General features: G+C 44.6%; 1 protein-coding gene and 1 long non-coding RNA gene across 3 annotated transcripts in view; one reads left to right on the top strand and one right to left on the bottom strand.

Moving 5' to 3' along the window:
- The window catches only part of LOC135377504 (TGF-beta receptor type-1-like), a 376657-nt gene that overhangs the window by 318928 nt on the left and 40053 nt on the right, over positions 1-17676 (bottom strand). The window lies entirely within an intron of this gene.
- Positions 10241-11813, top strand: LOC135397148 (uncharacterized). The gene is made up of 3 exons (XR_010423605.1): positions 10241-10356; positions 10665-10780; positions 11346-11813. It is a non-coding gene; the product is annotated as an uncharacterized LOC135397148 (long non-coding RNA).

The following is a 17676-nucleotide window of genomic DNA, read 5'->3' as shown; positions in this document are numbered from 1 at the left end:
GAATAGAAAAAATCGGGGATTTTCCCGGATTCTGCAGGCACGGTCCTCGCTCAAGCTTTCAAGTTCCCGAACACGCAGTAACGCATAACGCCATTACGCGTTAGTTGCTAAAAATGTAATGACGTTACGTTACTCATTACTTTTCTCCCAAATGTAATGCGTTACCATATTTCACTACTCGAATGTAACGCGTTACCGGTAACGCACTACTTTGTAACGCGTTACTCCCCGCCTATGGGGCATCCTAGTCGTGTCCCCTCCTAGTCATCCCCGCATCCTAGTCGTCTGCGAACGTTACTCTGAATATAAAGCACAGGGCAACCGAGTTTTCAGTGTTGTCAAAATTCTGGGTCCATGGCATGCATTCACATGACGGACGGCAAGCGTTCCACGCTCTACAGTCAAATATTTCCGGGACACTGAGGTGGACATCAGGTTTTAATGCTTACCAGCGTACATCACACCAGCACTCAGTGTGGCATACAGTTGTACTAGAATGTTTCGCAGTGACGCAAGAAAGGATTTCCGCTCATGATGAACCGTGGCAAGTACAACCGTAGGAGAAGTAAAACTGCCAACGCGCCGTCAGGCGGAAGAAGTGGGTCGCCGGCCAGTGTCGCTGCGACGTATTTGCATAGCCCGTAACGAGCGTCCACGGTCGAACAAGAGACAATCCTATCAATTTGCTCCTTAATTACCCGCCACAATAACGGCGAAAGCCTCCAGCACGGAGCCCCAGGCGCGCACGACACCGAAGCATAACCGCATACACACGGACCGATGTAATTCAATTTCGTGCTAAACGAATTCTCTAACGATAACATAATTAGGAGCCAATTAGAGAGGAGGCAATCAAGATTGGTTCCATTCCGGTTAATATCGGGGCGCATGCAGTCGAAATAAGTCAATCAGATATACCACCAGGTTCCAGGTTCCACCAAAGTGTTTCTGATAAAGCAAAAAACCCTCACAAGGATCCCGTTTCCCTCCGAGCGAGGATACAGCTGCTAACGCTAACAAATGAATACATTTGCGCGAGATCAACTCCAAACGGGGCTGTAAAACTTGTTTCCGCCGACACGACAAGGATGTATGATGATGACGGAGATCCTGCCCTCTAATCGACACACCTAAGAGACTTGTTACATTGGCTTCCGTCCGCTGTTTCCACCAGCGCAAAACCTTCGTTTATTCAGCCTCCCGCTGTATACGCCGTCGTCCGTACCAACCCTTCACTGGGTGATGAGGTTTCCGCCGCAGGAAGCAGGACCAAAACGGTGCTGCCAGACCATGTATTCGACTCTCCTCGTACTTTGCTGTACACTGTAAGCACAACAGCTTACAATCTTTAAAAAAAAAAAAAAAGTGTACTTTAACTCATTTTCCTTGCCACATATATCACTCCCTTTTGGGGAGTACAATTACTCTCAAAAAGGAGTCTCCTCACTCTCTTCAGACCCTTTAACTACCTACTGGGGAGTAATGTTACTCTCCAGTAGGTAGTGCGCAATTGAAACTTTTGTTATCCGCCATGCACAGTATCCGCCAGCGCCACCATTGGTCTCTACTGACAATATGGCAGTGGAGACCAATGATATTGGTATCTATACGGATCAAACGGAGAATTCGGGAATTCAGGAAGTCTCCACTCTTTTTTGAGAGTAATTGTACTCTCCAAAAGGGAGTGATATATGTGGTAAGGAAAATGAGTTAAAGCACACTTTTTTTTTTTTAAGAGTGTACAACCATAACGCGTTCTCTTCTATCCATTACCTTGGTACTTATAACCCCCGAATTTTTGTGTTACACCATATTTTTCTCCAATATTGCTCGCCTCTCTTCCGTTGTTGGGTCAAGATACACACATGCGTCATTCGATAAACTCTCATATCTGGCTTAACACTGTTTTCGCTGCCTAATTTGCAGGCTGTTGCAGTGTGCCAGTCCTGGTTATAGGGTGGTCTTTGTACAACAACTGTTTTCTATTTCTCTCGAGTGAATTATCTACAGCGGCTCTAAAAAGGCCCTTCGTTTCGCCTTCTTCTCGAACATCCCTTCTCCCCGAGATCCCAACGAGATCCTAATCTCCTTCTTGTGCAAATTTCAGCCAAGTGATTCTTCCCGTTGCGTTGGGAGAGTTAAACGCATCACTCGCACTCCACTATATATGCTCCTCCGTGAAGGTAAATTTGTAATTTAATACCTCCCGCTCAGAATTTACGAGTACATTACCGTGTAAAGTGAATAATGATCAGATTATAAACTTGATGGATGCCCTGCATACAGCATGATATACAGGGCGTTTTTTTTAACTTTTTTTCTTGTTCTTCTTTACATAGTTTTTATATAAAAAAAGCTATGAGAACAGCATAGATGTCGTTTTTGCTGATGAGTTATACGGCCAGGCGGCCATCCTCTCGAAGATAGTATACAACTTGCGGGGCTTGCTCTACCTACTAAGCACTACCGATGACTAATTACCTAAAATTCATTAATGAACTCTTTAATTCGGGAATTTCGAGCAAAAGCGAGATAGCAAAATGGGAGACAAACTCGCACTGAAAGACAATTCAATGTTTCAAAAATCCTGAGACGCGCATATATGCGTTGAAATATCCATCGCCGAACTGATATACAAATGAGCCACAACCGGAACCACGGCGACCGGGAGCGCAGGAAGCACAGCGCTCATTCCACATCAGAGGGCCACGTGCTCCGGAGCGACGGAGATGAATGGAATGCTGATCTGCAGGCACGGCTAGGGTTGCCACCAGCCCGGTATTATACCGGCACGGCCGGTTGCTCGCTCTGCCGGTTGCCGGTAGGAAGGTGATACCGGCAGCCCTTTACCGGTATTTGTGGCTCAACGCCTTTCATAGGGGCTTTTACGGGGTTTTCCTTTCAACATTCCACTACAGCTTGAATAAATATGGAGGACAGACACAACTCCGTAGTCACCAGTCGTTTACTTATAGTTATTCATTATTATTATCATTGTCTTGAGCGAGTATGCTCGTTCTTTCTTTCTCTCTCTCTCTGTATACTCTCCACCCCTCTCTCACTTTCCCTTCCCCGCGAACATTTCCTCCTTTCCCTCTGTTCCACCTCCTCTCCCTCAGCCGGTATATTCCACTACGAAAGGTGGCAACCCTAGGCACGGCCCGCTTGCACGAACGTTCAAGCAACTCCTCAGTGCTGCCCTCGGTAGCTTCAGCAGTGGTTTCTGCACACGGTACTGTCCTCGACGCTTCTCTTTCTTAGAGCACTGGCAAAGCTACCGAGGGCAGCACTGAGGAATTGCTTCAACGTTCGTGCAAGCGGCCCCAGATCAACCGCTTTCCGGCTCGGATACGTCTTCGTCGGCGTGCTCTTCTGGGTTCGGCTCATTTGCATAGCTAAATTCAGTGATGGGTATTTCACGGCACGCGCTTGTTTCTGAACTTTTAAAAGACAGAATGGCTTTCAACGAGGACTGCCTCCCAGTCTGCCATCCCCCCTTTTCAAGAAGTTCCCCAATTAAAGAGTTATTTAATGAATTTTAGGTAATCGGTCACCTCGTAGTTACATACTCTCTTCGAGGAGCATGCGTCCGCCTTGCCGTATAACTTAACTGCGTAAAGGACATCTATGCTGCTCTTAGAGCTTTTTAAATAAAAATTATACAAAGGATAACGCCCTGTATACTGGCGCGATATACACAGACGAGTATGTTTCCCTATCTGATTGCAGGAATCGTCACGTAATCGTAATTCGGGGTCTTACGTTGCAAGCGAACTATGATCATGAGCGACGACACAACAGTCTTTCCGTGGAGACGTGTCCAAGCAACCCGTATCAAGCGCTTGATACGATTTGAACCCTCAACCTCGGGATCCAGTAAGTAATCGTTGCATGCTCCGAGAACATCAGTAAAAATATTCTCACAAATATTTTATTGTGGCAGTTTTGATCTAAGAAAGCTGTAGCCGTAACGGAAGCGCACATCAAGCGAACATCATACTCTCTGCTGCATGATCCATCTCCCTAACGCTTCCTTTCCGATCGCCGCAAGCGCGTGGTGTCCTTTTCCGCCGCGCGCGAGTCTCATTTACACAGGTATGCCTGTGTAGATGAGACTCGCACGCGGCGGAGGACCGATAGTTACACAACACATCGGCTTTGCAGCGATAGACCTTTGGTCCACCTGCGACCTACGCATCACATTCTTCTGCTGTGCGAGAACTTTTCCAGAGCGATATCTATAGAGACTTAACCAAGTATACAGTACCCTGTTGCCGTGGTCCGACCTCGCCTTGGTTCTATGTTGGTTGCTATGCTCAATCACGATTGCCACTGTGTCTGTACTCTTCACTCTGAGTCCTCCAGAGGGCTAACAAAGCGGTCTGCGCAACAAAAACCTACCAACTCGACGAAAGTTGACTATAGCTTGACGGCATCTAACAGGTATACTTCTGATGTCCCGCAAGCTGAAACACAGAAGATATAAAATAGCCGCATAATGTTTCGTTATGTAAGAATCTGTTCCTGTGCAATGTTCAGGTAAACATGAAACACCGACACTAACAAGCTACACGCGCGGATGAAAGCGCTCCACCCGTAGAGTATAAAGCTCCCACTTCCATTTATCTATTCTGACAGAAAGTGTAGACAACTGTTGTGTAGACACAAACACAGGTGATGCGATTTTATCGACTGTCTTTCTATTCGAGCTCTCAGGTGGCTATGATTGAAGAGTGACTCATATGAGCCTTTTGTCTGTGCCTGTTTCACATTGCTGTTGCGGCCGGGCTGCCGTTAATGCCTCAGTAACGTCGCTCATGAACTGTTAGGGCCCCGTGAATTGAACATTTTAACTGTCTTGGCGAGAGAAAACGGACCTAAACAATTTCTAACACGGACTGGTTATATTTGTAGCTATGGGATCCGTGCCAATGGCTTAGCCATCGCTCGCACAGGAAGAAATGCTTGGACGGTTTCTCTTGCAGCGCGTGACGATTGGAGTGAGCAAGCAAGGCAGTAGATAAAACAAAGAAAAGACAAGACGAAGAGTTCGAGTACTTTATCCATGATTTTTTTAATGGTCCACTCCACTCCCTCTCACCCTTAACCTTTACCTGAATACAATTTGCCTTGTTTATTATGCGTTTACAGTGCGCAGTTTGGAATTCATACTCCTTTTTATTCCATCACTCCTTCAGAATCAATTCCTTTTAGACTGCTCCTCGTAAAACGCTTATCGACAATGATTCTTAATCCGATCATGTCGTGTCTCTATAGGTTTTGCGTAATGGGGAATTCAGCTGCTCGTTGTAATGCAGAAAATGTCATACTGATTTGTGTTTGCATATTCCACTGGTCGCTTTAGTGCAACGTGCGTGGCGTTTTATTGGTCGTTCCATTCTACACGTAAGCCACCCCAGCACGCTGCACTGTGCTGCACGAAAACGACCAGCGGAATTCGCGACAGACGTAGAGAACCTCTTGGGCTACTCCATGCCCTCGCTGTTAGCGAATATGCACAGGTATGATGCTACAACCAGCCAAGTAATCCCTTGATGGTCGGTGCACGCGCAGCACCGACCTCCGCTACGTACTGCAACCTTAGGGTGTCTTTCCGCCACCGCCACGTCAGTCATTATGCAACCACCCAGGCAGCACAATGTACTGAAAGTCGAGTGCAATGGGGGTGAACGGTATGTGTGTTATCAAAGTTCTTTAATTTCATGGGTCTGTTCGAGGCCTTCCACCTACCCGTCCACCCCCACTGCACTCGACTTTCAGTACATTGTGCTGCTTGGGCATCTAGGGCGCGCACGGTCTCAGACCCCCGCCCATCGCAAGAATGGCTTAGAATCTTATCTCCTGGACAAGAGATGTATACCGTCCTACACGTTAGTTTCGTGTTCTTTTCGAGGGGATAAAAAAAGGCGCTACTGGGCTCATACTTCTGAGCTGAGACCGGGAGGTGACTGGATTCGAATCTCAGCAACCGGCTATGCCGCCTGGGCATTTCCCTCGATATTCTTCAAATGTTCGAAGGCAAACGCTGGCACACTTCCCTATGAGGTCCTCTAAGTCTAAGGACGCGCGAACCCTGAAGCAATATGCATGCTCATGCAGAGAGCTCGACAATAAGAGACAGCACAATGATTTCACATGACCCGAATATATGATATAAAATCAGCCAAATTACTAAGCCCGGAGAGTTTTGCGCCACATCACTAATAGGTTGCATACCCCTACATTGCATTCGCCTTACGTTTCGAAACAGAGAAATGAACATTACGGCTTTGCCCACTAAGGCCCACATGATAATAGCCATTTAGTACTTGCATTTAGGCAGCTCCGACGTCGCACGCACCAGACGAAGTAACACTTCCCATGCACTCTGCCGAGCGCTATTAGGCCCGAATTACGAAATTACGCAGAAACGTAACAATGTTGGGCAGACATGCTTCGTCAATAATTTTGTCACGACGAGAGAAGCAGATACTCTACAGCGTCGGCAATTTATGTTGCGGACGCTAACGTTCGAGGTAGTTAAGCAGTGACCCTTTTAGAAGCCCAGCGCATGTACCGTATCGATTTCAACGAGCGAATTTGACGAATGGGTAATGCGGAAATATACTGGGCTTGGCGGATGCTCGTAGCAAATCTAGCTGTCGGCCTGTCTGAAACATCAGAAATGTTCCCAAGTTAAACTGCATGCGGTACCTAATGCCGTGAAAACTGTGTACAACAACTTGTTCATATACTAATGGCGTTCATATACTAATGTTTAAGCGCTTTTCTGATAGATTTATCTAGGGTATACGAAGCGCACTTTTTTTAAATACATTGTGATACGTTGCCGACGGTGAACCTTTTCGAAAAAATGTTGTCGCAAAAAAGTAAATAATGGCTCCAAACCGAATGAATATTCACTGCACTCTTTCGCCCTCATGCCCCGCCCTGCGATGTCCTGGTGACAATAGCGACACGTCATTTTGACGTTGCGCATCTTCAGCCATTTAGAATACGGGACGCTTATACATTAATTTTTTTGTAATATCGAGAAGTGAGGTCAATTCTAAACGTATTCCCACTTGCCCAATCCAAGGTAGCCAGTTCAAACTGTACCAAAAACCCTCAACATTCTATTTCACATGCGCACTATGTTCTCTGTGCTGTATTGCTCCGCGAGGTCACCGCGATGTTCCCGTAACCGGTTTCCTCCCGAGCTGCAGCTTGTCTCAGTGGGGTCTGTCATTGGCTAGGAGAGCGAAATCTCCCCCACCTCCAGCGCCTAGAATTCGGCGTTGCTATACGCTGGAATATAGTGACGTGAGCCGGCTCCAAGGATAAGGAGAGGCTCGCGCGGATTATGCTCTTTGAATGGCATTGTTTCGTGTTAAAGACACTCGCTGGAAGCAAAAGAATTTCATATTTGGATATCGTGAGCTACATTCTTTCATTGGGCATAATAATTGGAGAATGTTCGTCGACCTGTTTTGTGCCCCTTTAAGCCGGGTTTCATCCTGGGTCCGAAAAGTACTGACGATTTCTTACATTTTTACAGATTTCTTACATGGTGCACATAAACACACGCAATGTACCGCGTGTATACTGGCCAAGGGTTGACAGACCCACCCACTTGAGGTGAAGTGAACGTATCAACGTCAGCCTGAACAGAAGATCGTATGCAAGGGAAGAGCTGATGCTTTTTTCAGAAACTGTGAGCGTGAGTAAATCTGGAATGGGATGCTCAGACTGAACGCGGCATGCAGCGACATGTAAGAAGCTGCATACGCTGATTCTACAGATATTAATCTGCCCGGATAATTTCCGTAACAGCGGCGAGGTGCGAAATGCAAAGCTCAAGTGAATGTATGACGCGGTGCTGGTGTTGCTCACTGCAATGTCTGTACAGATGCAAACCGGATAGGTCTTATGGGGACATGAGGTTTCATGAGCTCGATATCGTCTACCAATGGAAGGCCTTCTCCGAAGTGGATCTCGCATTCGCCGTATAGTTGCTTGCGCGTCATGAAAAACCTGTACGTGGGATATTATTTTGGTAATTCTTGAGGTGTAGAGGGGTTATATTTAGGGAGTGACTTTTTCGGGTTAAACCCGATTCCGCCCGATTAATCCCCCTCCCTCCGAACTGACGTCCGACCAATTCGGGTTAAACCCGATTTCTCCCCGAATTCCAGTGACTATAAAAACCTCAAGTGACGTTTCCACTGAAGACGAACAAAGGTCACCACGTGTAACACATGTAAGAATGCGTCACTTGTCTAGATTGTATCTCATTACGGCCGAAGTCTCATTACGGCCGATGTCTCAATACGGCCGAAAGTCTCAATACGGCCGATAATCCTTTAATCCCCAAGTGTCTCATTACGGCCAAAGTCTCAATACGGCCGAAGGCAGTCTCATTACGGCCGAAGATGTCTCATAACGGCCAAATGTCAAAATGTGTATTGTAACCTGCATTGATATGCAACGTCGCAGCCAGGTATGGATATATATTCAGCAGGGTATAAGCCATGCACTGTGCCCTTAGGGCCCTTATCATATTTATATACACATATTGCGAGACAAACGGTATGTTATCATACCACAGCACAATGCAACATATTGTGTAATGTGTACTCCCACAAGCTAGTGTAGGCTGTGAAGCAGGCTACTATGTGGAGTTAGCTACTTGTAGAGAGCTAGATGAATATTGGCTTTGTTGTGACGCTTTTGGAGCCATCCGACAGTCATTGGCCATGACAGAGCACCTATCTCAGTCGATGTCAGTTTATTTCCATTCGCCTTACAATGATACAATTCTTGCTTCTGGAATGAGTAAACCTGCAAGAAGCGATGAGCAACCATGAATAGGCTAGAATATTAAAAAAAACAAAAAAAAACAAGCATTTGTCTCTACATGGCTCATTTTAATGTGCACAAGCTGCACACGTGTTGATACGTGTCTGCTATTTCATACAAGGTTAACATAAATATTCATTTAGACAAAAGAATGACAAGCCTTAAAAATGTGACTTCCCGGTAAACACAGAGCATGACCATGATATGAATATAGGTTCAGTAGTTCATTCCCTTAATGGAAACATGTGAATATCAAATAGTAATACATTACAATTCATGAAATGATGCATGCATAACTTTCCATTTCTGGTTTCTTTTTTATAAAAGTAGTGCACGAATTAACATTCGTGCACTACTACAAAATTTCTCACTTCACAACAGAACCTTATGATGATCTTAACAGCTCACCTCTTCGCCAGGACTCCCTGGGCAGCAACATCCTATTAGCCATGTTGTTGTTTTTCTTTTTCGGAATCCTTCGTGCAGCCACATACCATGCCTGGAATGGAAAACCAGCTATAAATAACAATGTATTTGAATGACTTCCTCTTGAAGTATTTATTCTAATCAGATATGCTTTGTGCCTACTATGGTGCGCGAAGGCACATAAGTACAACATTTGCAGACGTTCGACGTAAGCAGTTCTTGGAGATCAATTCAAGTACGCCGACTTTCGCTTTTATTTTTGAAGAAATACGACGACAAATTTTAACAAATGAAATATGGCTCACAATGATACGAGTAAATGCTGCTGTACGGTGATGCATTATCGGTACCTTATCGTCTTCGAATAAATTTGTTGTTCCTAAACGCGCAACCAACTAGAAACGGCGCAAACCTACGAACGGATACAGAGTTACATCTATTACAGGCACTTCAGCTGTTTTGATTAATTTAAATTACTCTTATGAGAATCCAACTATGTGTGGACAGCACACTACTAAGACAGGCAATCTACGAAAGCATTACTCACCAGAATTCCTGCTTGACTTGGTCTTGGTCAACACTGCGCGATATACGTTGGGGCTGTGGCGATTCATTCAACTCGATTTTTACCGGAACAACAGGCGCTGCTCGAAAGACAACGACGGAAAATAGAGAGCCGCTATAAAGTCCGCTAATTTGCACATTACAGCACTACAAAGCGATATATGAACACATCGTAAACAGCAACCACTCGCTCACACACACAAGAAACGAGGTACCCAACGTTGCTAGACACCATCCGAACTCCGAAGTGAGAGTAGCAAAACAACAAGATATCAAAACACGAAAGGAAGAGTATTGATCCCCCCTCCTTCTATAGCATGCGAAACGTGATTTGCGCTGAGATGAACATATATGTTCACGACGCGAGTAATTTTCACTTTTCACTGATCCAAAGGAGGTCACGTGGGATTGCTTGAAAATGGCGAAACGAAACTTGTGAATCGTGCATTTGCTCTTCTTGGTAGCTGCCAGAAAATCGAATCAAGCTTATGGGACACTGGATTACAGGTATGTTGGCATCTTTTTCATTCCTGCATATCATTTCACATTACACTATACGTGAATACATGGTGTCATGTCATGGGTGTCATGTCTCACGATGCTGGGGAAGTAATTGCATGGGGAAGTGTGCATGGTTGTAGACTTTTAATTTTTGATCGCGTAATCGAAATATCGGCACCTTTCGCATTGTGGCTTGCATGTGACCAACCAAGTGCTGTTCCCTTACTAGCGCTTCCTACAAACGACAAAACGAAACATGTGGGAATGTATATTTTTGATTACTCATATGTAACAAGAAAATGTATCGTTTTCAGGTTGCTGCCACTACTCCATGTGCCCGCAATTGTCTTGCGTGTATGATTACACTAACGGCGTCGCCCACCACGGCGGAAGTGTTTTGCGTACACGCGTTTCAGCATGAAGCCTGCAGGTAACATCTGATGTTTACCCTTCGGATATTCTGAATTTACATATTGTCGCTTAGAGGAATTCCGAATGCCCAGAGTGACACACACTTTTAACATTGTGACATCAGTGCAGTGGCATAAGCTCTAATGTAGTGCCCCACGAGAATGAACAAGGGGTAGTGGTTTATCCAGAATCCCAAGCACGAGAAGGGTGTTGGAAAAAATTGTTGGAATAGTTACGTCATTACAGCTTAACATATCATTACAGATGTATCTGGAGCTGAAATCGCAAGGGCACCCCCTGTAGGGGGTGCACGGGCAAAAAAGTTAGGGGGGGTCTGGATAAAGCACTGACGAGGGGGACTCCTCCACCCCATGTCAAGCCTCATAAAACACCTCCTGAAATAGTTTCCTGGCTATGCACTGCATTATTATGACGTAATTGTCATTGTTGTCCATAATTCTTGAATATGTTTTGAATATATGAAAAAAAAAAGTCTGCTTGACAGCATATGTCTTATAGTCATCATCAAACAAGAGCATATGTCATTTTGTTCAGTGGCTTATGTACTTTTTTGTAAATTTCAGGTGGACGTAAATTGTAGAAGGCAGCTAGTGGGGGAGAAGATCATGGTCATAGGTCATGTGACTCCTGGAGCTCCCTTGTGGAGTACTTTTCAGAACACACACACATACAGTTTGCTCACAGAACCAACGAGTAGGATGTTGCTTGAATACTGAGAGAAAATGGCGTAACACATACAAATATCGTGTGACACATATGACAATAAAAACATTTTTCACGAGGGATGCATGAAACACTGTCGCAATATTGTGTGCATGAACCATTGTGTGTGACACAAGCCGTGGGGGCACACCGCCTCGGACACATTTTGGGAAGCATAAAACACAGTATATACAGAGCTAGTATGGTGGATGCTTCTTTTTTCTTTTTGGCCGTTATGAGACATCTTCGGCCGTAATGAGACTACCTTCGGCCGTATTGAGACTTTGGCCGTAACGAGACACTTGGGGATTAAAGGATTTTCGGCCGTAATGAGACTTTTGGCCGTAATGAGACTTCGGCCGTAATGAGACTCGGGCCGTAATGAGATGTTACCCTTGTCTATGCCTTCGGGGATTACCGCTGGAAGGTCACGATCCCGCAAAAAACAACAAAAAAACAAAAAACAGACATTAGGAAAGGATTTAATAGGCAAGAGGAGAAACAAAAACACCCGATAACACCCGAATGCACAATTATCGCCCGATTTCTCCCCGAATTACAGATTTAAAAATAGCGCCCGATTTTTACTCCCCGAATCTGAGAAAGGCATTTAACTCGAAAAAGTCACTCCCTAGTTATATTGTTCGAGACTTTTTTTTATTTGGACTATATCTGTTCTTCGCGTGTGCAGCAGTAGCATAATTAATAGAAGCGGTGTCTACCATACCACTGTGTCACGGCATATTTTACACGCGAGATATTATCCTGGCAGCATATATGCTAAAATTATTCATAAACAGAGGTGGGCGTTTGTCCTCACTAGCCTCGCCCTCACCTCAATTTTCTGGAAGAAAAATTTTCCTCACCTCAAAATTTTTTTGAAAATTTTTCCTCACCTCACCTTAATTTTGTATTGAAAATTTTTCCTCACCTCAAAAATGTTTTTCGAAATTTTCCTCACCTCATTTTTTTAAAATTTTCCTCACCTCAATTTTTTTAAATTTTCCTCACCTCAATTTTTTTAAATTTTCCTCACCTCAAAATTTTTTGAAAATGTTTCTTCACCTCACCTCAAAGGAATTTTTGAGACTTTTCCTCACCTCACCTCAATTTTTTTTAAACTTTCCTCACCTTACCTTACCTCAACTTTTTAAAGCTATTTGTGTATTCGATGTGAAGATTGTGTATACGATGCGCGTTGGCTTTGAGTGACTGCCAATGTAAATGCATATACCTCAAGCGTGAATGCATACAGGGTGCGGCACGAAACCTGTCATTTGACCATTATAAGAAAACGGCTTAACGGGAAAATATGGGGTAAACAACTTTCTTCTGGACATTTAGTTTGTCACCAAATACAAATAGTTTCATCAATTTGCCATTGAAATACATTTTCCAAATTGAACTCATGAAATTGATTAGTCAATGTAACGTTAATCTTTTTTTGTTTTTCTTGCTGGAGGATTTGGCCTAGTCAATCACAGAAAACGCTTCGTGGAAAGTTTTCATAAAGTGCGCGTTCATAAATATTTCCTCGACTCACCTCAAAAATGTTCCCATAGTTTTCCTCACCTCACCTCAAAATGTTTTTGAAATTTTTCCTCACCTCACCTAAAAAAATTGAAAATTTCCTCGCCTCACCACAAAAAATTTTAAAAAGATTTTCCTCATCTCACCTCAATTTTTTTTAAAAATCTTCCTCACCTCAAACATCACCAGAAAAATTGGTCCTCACCTCACCTCAAATATCGTGAGGTGAGGTGAGGTGAGGTAACCCTCACCCTCGCACGCCCACGTGAGGGTGCCCACTTCTGTTCACAAATGCGTTTCTATACAGTCATATTTGCACGAGGCAGGAAACCTCCTGCGCAACACCTGATATCACTTGGAAGGGAATGCTTTGCCATGATCACTGGAACACCGCCAATGGTATTTCATAAGCGACTAAGACCACGGCGGCGAAGAACGTTGTGGGACTTGGCATGAGGGAAACGCTATACGGTATTATGATCACGGAGAAGATGGCCAATAAAATGGGCAAAATAAACGACACAACAAAGGTTAGAGTGCACGTTGCCGTAATTCCTTATCCCCTACAACGTCCCCTGACCAACACACTATCCCACAAGCGCCACACCCGGCTCCGAACCGCATCGATGGGCAGTGAGTTGCGACACCAACAAGAATACGATTCCTTTTCTTATCTTTCTGTATTCGAGGACGGTGCTGGGAAAGAGAAAGAGTGACGGTAAAGTGACCGAAAAGTGTGCAAGTCATAATCGATTGAGGAGAGGAACAAGGCGCCTCGAAGAAGGGCCACCTGTTTTATCAGCCCATTGGTACTGCTCTTCGCAGACTCGCCAATCGAAAAGGAATTTAAACGCTAAATTACGCAGGGAAGTTGGACTTATTTATTCTCGAAGCAAATTCCCGCTGCTCCATCTGTACTTGACGCTGGTCTCGTTTGGACTACTTACCGAGCAAAAAGAATTGTTCGAGCAAAGCGATAGTACCGACAGAAACCGCAAGGAAGCGACGTCAAATAGTAGCCTTAGAGCTCCGTATTCGTCTGGCCGCTGCCGATCTGATTATGGCGACTGTATAACCTATCAACGCAGTCTGTGTCACGTTCAATAGAAGGACTCCCTCCACATAACTACTGCTTGGTGATGTGCAATATCACTTCTTCTGGAATTTGGGTGTTCTCAAGCTACAGAAATTTAGCTTTTTTCCTGGGGCCACCGCCATGTTGTAGATGGGAAACGGACAATAAAGAAAAGAACCCCTTGTGAAAATAAATTTGGCCTGTCTATTGACACTGTTTGGACATTTTTTGGCCCCTTTGGCTTTTCTTTTTACCTTGCCTTTTTATAGACAATTGTACAAATAACGTCTAAAGACGTGCTTTGGACACCTTTTTTCCCACCTGTCCAAACCACTCTGCCAAAGGAAGTCTATAGACGTTCTTTGAAAATTCTTTTTCTCCACATTTAATAGACAATAGGAAATAGAAATACAAAAGACAATCCGAAAACTTAGTGAAAGCAATAGACAGCATCGTGCTGTCATGCTATTTCAGTCTCTTCTGTTTCTGCATATACAGCACATTTTCAGAAGCTTGATCATAATTTTTAATTGGTGTTTATATGTACATGGATGTGTGACTCCCACATGTATAAAGGGATGAGTGCAGTGTGCAGATCACATCACGAAAAATGTGTTGTGTTCTCGCAATGATGAAAACTATTACAATCCATTACAAAACAATTTAATGCATTTGTGTCACTGCGCAAAAAAAAAAAAAAAAAGGAAATAAAAGGTCAAACGAACACTGAGGTCATTACATACACAATTACATGCGAAAGCGGTTGACACGCAGAATTGGCCAAGAGATTAAAAAATCTAGATTTCAGAAAAGTTCTGTAGGTCAGTACAACCCACTGGAAAACTGCAGGTATTCATACAACACTGCTTGGCACCTCAGGCGAGGGTCACGTGTATCAGTCGTGGTTATCCCCAATGTGGGTCAACGGGGTCATCCAATGAGTCGACGGGACTGGTTAGCCTCCCATTCAGGGGAAAGGCACCATTGACAAAGGGACAAAGTGACCTATTTCGCCATTTGTCGTAGGTGTGCCAGCGTGAAGAGGTCTGTCTTGCCGTGTTCCTTCACAGATTTGCCTTGCAGAAAATGCACGTTTTAGTGAAGTGGCCCCATATGAACGCTTTGTATGTCTACCCGGTGGACCGAATATTTGATGTGGACATTGGTTTGATGTTGTGGTTGCTTGTGTTTGTGGACATTGGTTTGCACGATGCGCGTGTGGTGGAACGAAGCTCCCCGTGAAATGGGATCTGGTCGCTGAACCGTCCAAAGGTTTTATCGTTGCAGCTGGTAAGTTACTTGCTTATCTGAAGCTCTTGGTGCCGTCTGTGCCCGTACATTTTACGAGTAGGATTTTTAGGAAGGTGTTCTCTGCTGCATGCATGCGATTCATAATCTCTTCTATTGGTACAGGGGATGCTGCAGCCTTGGAAAAAAATAGGTTAGGAATTCTCAAGGCGCTCGAAATGGTTGCCGACCTATGTGGAAACTACGTAAGTACTCCATGATCGTGATTAATTTATTCTCTCATTGTTTGCCATCCGCAGTTTGGATGATCAAAATGGCTACACGCGTGGCTTGCGTGAAAACGGGATTTGCCGACGAAATGCTCCAACAATCGAGCGTTCATGGGGATCCATCCCAGTACCAAATTTAAGAATGCAATACGTCACTGGAATCGGAGAGTTTGTTGAATGCATTCGTTCCTTAATCAATCGTAACCGGAAAAGAACTCCTTCGAACTGCCGTACGGAAGAGTGAAGGGCTCACCGTTCGCCATGCTTACATTTAACGATAGATAGGCTTAATAGAGCGGCAATGCCGGAGCTCTGACAGCTCTAGCTTTGCCCCTTTTTGTACTTGCATTTGTTTACACTGGAAAGTGATTGTGACATGGTGCATGGCTATGCGATAAATGTGCGGGATAGTATCGCTGTCAGAGAGGGACAATCTGGGATATTGAGTATCCAGATATTCTTAAACAGGTTCTTCTGGTAACATGTTTTGAACGCAGGTCACAGCAACACAAGAGCCCACTGCCACTACATGTGACAAGAACGTGAAACGAGTAGCTGAGCTAGAAGACGAGAACGAAGCACTGTCCAGAAGGCTCCCGAAGTGTAGGAAGGAAAAATTATGTATGAGGAACAATAAATTTTCTGGCGTTTCACATATCTGACTTGGTCAGTGTGTTATCTACGACAGGACGCGCTTTTGTGTGTGTGTGTGGGGGGGGGGGGGGAGAACGTGCGAAAACAAATGCATGCAGACCACCGTAAGAATTCAAAGAGAAGGAGCATTTCAACTGTAGTGGGTGGAAGCCCCAGAAGGTGACCTTTATAAAGTCTATAGCATGTCTAACGAAAGATTATCTTTTGCTTTCCAATAGCACAAATGCTATAGAATGTCCGTACCAAATAGCTAAACGGAGGAAAAAGGAAGGAAAGTGGTGTGTCCAAACAGGGTCTATATGCCGTCTATTTGTTGTCTATAGCCTCTTTAGACTTTTCTCTATAGAAATGCTATAATATGACCATAGGAATTTTCACAAGGTGATCACCAGAGAAAACATACGTGCTTCCCTCAGCAGCCTTCATTGGGAAGCTCCCACGAACGCGGCAAACGCCGAGATAGATAATCGACGAAATTAGCGTGTGAGGACGTCCCATGTCACGAGATGTCCTTCCGTAAGGGTGAGATCCTCACCGACTGGGAGCCTACTTCAAAACAATTAGGTATGTAATCAAGACTATGCAACATCCGAATGGCTGCGCAATAGTACACGCATTAACTCAAAGGTCTCCGTACGAGAAGGAGGGTGACGTCACTTTTCACTTATTGGTTAAAATTTGAGCAAGATGGGTAAGTAACTATTTGCAGTGAGGGAGTTACTTGGCACATGAAGAGAGCAAGGCGAAGTAACTTACTGCGGGGAAGTGAAAATTGAGTAAAAATGCAATTAAGTTACTCCCTTTTCTTCTGACAGCGTGGTTTTGTCGTTAAACTTCTTTCTCCGCCTCAGCTTCCCCGTCAACATACAGGATATGCTCAGCAGAGCTGGGTCTGTTGCTTCGGCTTCTCGTGAGCACACTTGGAGTCTTGCAAGGGGGAGGTCCGCCAGGGGTGATCGTCGTGGTCAAAAGTCTCAGGCTATATAGAATCCCAACGTGACTCTAGCAGTTCGTAATAGTTGCTGCTGGATCCCACGCCATTCTCAGCGCCCTCAAACACCATCGGAGATCAACAATCTGGGGCTCGTTCTTTTTTTGCACACAGAAGGTAATGCCACACCAAAGCAGCTCAGTAGTGGGCTTTGCTGGTGGTTCAGAACTCCTTGTTCTTATGTTCTTATTTCCTGTGCTGCATGCAGCGAAACGTTTGCTCAATGGTGGTCGATGCTCCCTTCATACCACCGCCCTCCATAATAACGAGACAGAAGTACGTAGGGCCCTATACGTTTGGTACCATGTTGCCTGTCCACTGTCCAAAATGTAAGATTCCACAGTAAACACAATAAAAAAGTTTGATCCCCACGAACATCGTCCATACTTCGCGTCGCCCATATTAACAAAGTCCATGTTAAAGAG

This window comes from Ornithodoros turicata, chromosome 1, assembly GCF_037126465.1.
Source record: "Ornithodoros turicata isolate Travis chromosome 1, ASM3712646v1, whole genome shotgun sequence".
Taxonomy (NCBI): domain Eukaryota; kingdom Metazoa; phylum Arthropoda; class Arachnida; order Ixodida; family Argasidae; genus Ornithodoros; species Ornithodoros turicata.
Note: the sequence above shows the minus strand (reverse complement) of the source record. Positions and strands in the feature narration are given on the sequence as shown.